The sequence below is a fragment of the Chrysochloris asiatica genome, unplaced genomic scaffold (assembly GCF_000296735.1).
Source record: "Chrysochloris asiatica unplaced genomic scaffold, ChrAsi1.0 scaffold00303, whole genome shotgun sequence".
Lineage (NCBI taxonomy): Eukaryota > Metazoa > Chordata > Mammalia > Afrosoricida > Chrysochloridae > Chrysochloris > Chrysochloris asiatica.
Genome location: NW_006408821.1, coordinates 3,091,633 through 3,093,648, shown reverse-complemented (window position 1 = coordinate 3,093,648; position 2,016 = coordinate 3,091,633). Strand labels below are relative to the sequence as shown.

The window sequence follows — 2,016 nt, the reverse complement described above, 5'->3', positions numbered from 1 at the left end:
GACATATTGCATTAGGCAAATCTGCTGCAGAAGACCTTTTTAAAGTGTTGAAGAGCAAAGATGTCAGCTTGAGGACTAAGGTGCGCCTGACCCAAACCATGGTATTTTCAATAACCTCATATGCATGGGAAAGCTGTAGAGTGAATAAGACCAGAGTGTTCCTTGTAGGCCAGGATGGCCAGATTTCAACATTAATAATTCGGCCAAGTGGCAGCAGCAATATTATTGTTGTTGTTAGGTGCCATTGAGTCGATACCAACTCAGAGCATCCTTATGCACAGCAGAACAAAACACTGCCTGATCCTGGGCCAACCTCACTACTGTTGCCATAGTTGAGTCCATTGATGCTGCCACTTGGCCAATCCATCTCGCTGGGGTCTTACTCTTATTCTCTGACCCTCCACCTTACCAAACATGAAATTCTTCTCCAGTGACTGGTCCCTCCTGACAATATGTCCAAAGAATGAGAGATGAAGTTTGGCCATATTGGCCTCCAAGGAGCACTCTGGATGCACTTTCTCCAACACGGATCTGTTGGTTCTTTTAGCAGCCCATGGCACTTTCAACATTATTCTCCAACACCATAACTCAAAAGCATGCATTCTTCTACAGTCTTCCTTATTCACTGTCCAGCTTTCGCATGCATATGAGGTTATTGAAAATAACATGGCTTGGGTCAGGCACACCTTAGTCCTCAAGCTGACAACTTTGCTCTTCAACACTTTCAAAAGGTCTTGTGTGGCAGATTTGCCTAATGCAATACATCATTTGATTTCTTGACTGTTGCTTTTGTGGTGTTGATAGTTGAATCAAGAAGAATGACCTTATGAAGAGGAGATATATATAAACATTGACTACATCTGTGGAAAGAGACAGTGGAAATTTTCCATACCATCAGCCAAAACAATGTCAGGAGAAGAATGTGGAACTGCATAATTGTTTATATGCAAATTCAGGTTGAAGTAAATGAAACAAAGTACACGAGAGCCAAAGTATGACCTTGACTATATCCCACCTGAACTTACATATCATCTGAAGAACAGATTTGATGCACTGGACACTAGAGACCAAAGACCAGAAGAGTTGTGAGATGACATTAAGAACATCAAGAAAGCAAAGATCATTAAGAAGACAAGAGAGAAAGGAAATGATGTCAGAAGAGATGGATGTCAGAAGAGACTCTGAAACTTGCTCTCCAGCATAGAGATGCTAAAGCAAATGGAAGAAGTAAGTAGGTAGAAGACCTGAACCGAAAACCTCAAAGGTCAGCTCAAGAAGACAAGGTCAAATATTATAATGATATGTGCAGAGATTCCAACGGTGGTGCTAATGGAGGGGACGGCGGCTGAACGATGTGTGCAGACCTGGTGGAGGTGTTAAATGAAACCAAGACCACGGAGCAGCGGGGTGAGAGGTGTCTGAAGACCAGTTCGATAGGGGTATGCTGTCTAGCGGGAAGAGACTGCAGCGGCCAGCCAGGCTGTCCTACTTACCCCAGACACGAGGGCACCATCCAGACCTAGCTGTTGGATCGTGGCTTTGAGGAGGGCTTGACCAATTTAGAGACCCACAAGTGCAGCCCAAAGCGTCTCATTACAACCCTGTCGCCCCTGCTGCAATTCTGGCTCTTGACTGAAGCGACATCCGAAGATGGAAATCCCATTTTCAGCCAGACTTAAGGGCCGTAGCGTAAAGACATTCGTGTTTTAACAGCGACCACACAACTGCCACATGTCTGTCTGTCGTGCTGTGGTGGTTTGAATTGCTGTGATTCTGAGAGCTATGCCACTGGTGTTTTAAATAACCAGCAGGGTCACCCATGGTAGACAGGTTTCAAATGAGCTTCCAAACAAAGACAGACTAGGAAGAAAGAGTGACAAACTACTCCCGAATTGCTAGTCACTGAAAACTCTATGAATAGCAGAGAAACACTGTCAGATACAGGACCGGAAGGTGGGAAGGCATGCAGAATGCGACTGGAGAAAAAAATGCCTCCTCCAAGTAGAGAAAAGCTCA

General features: G+C 44.6%; 1 pseudogene; it reads left to right on the top strand.

Moving 5' to 3' along the window:
• The first annotated feature begins 1,352 nt into the window (after window positions 1-1,352).
• LOC102832845 overlaps window positions 1,353-2,016 on the top strand; it is a 13,603-nt pseudogene continuing 12,939 nt past the window's right edge.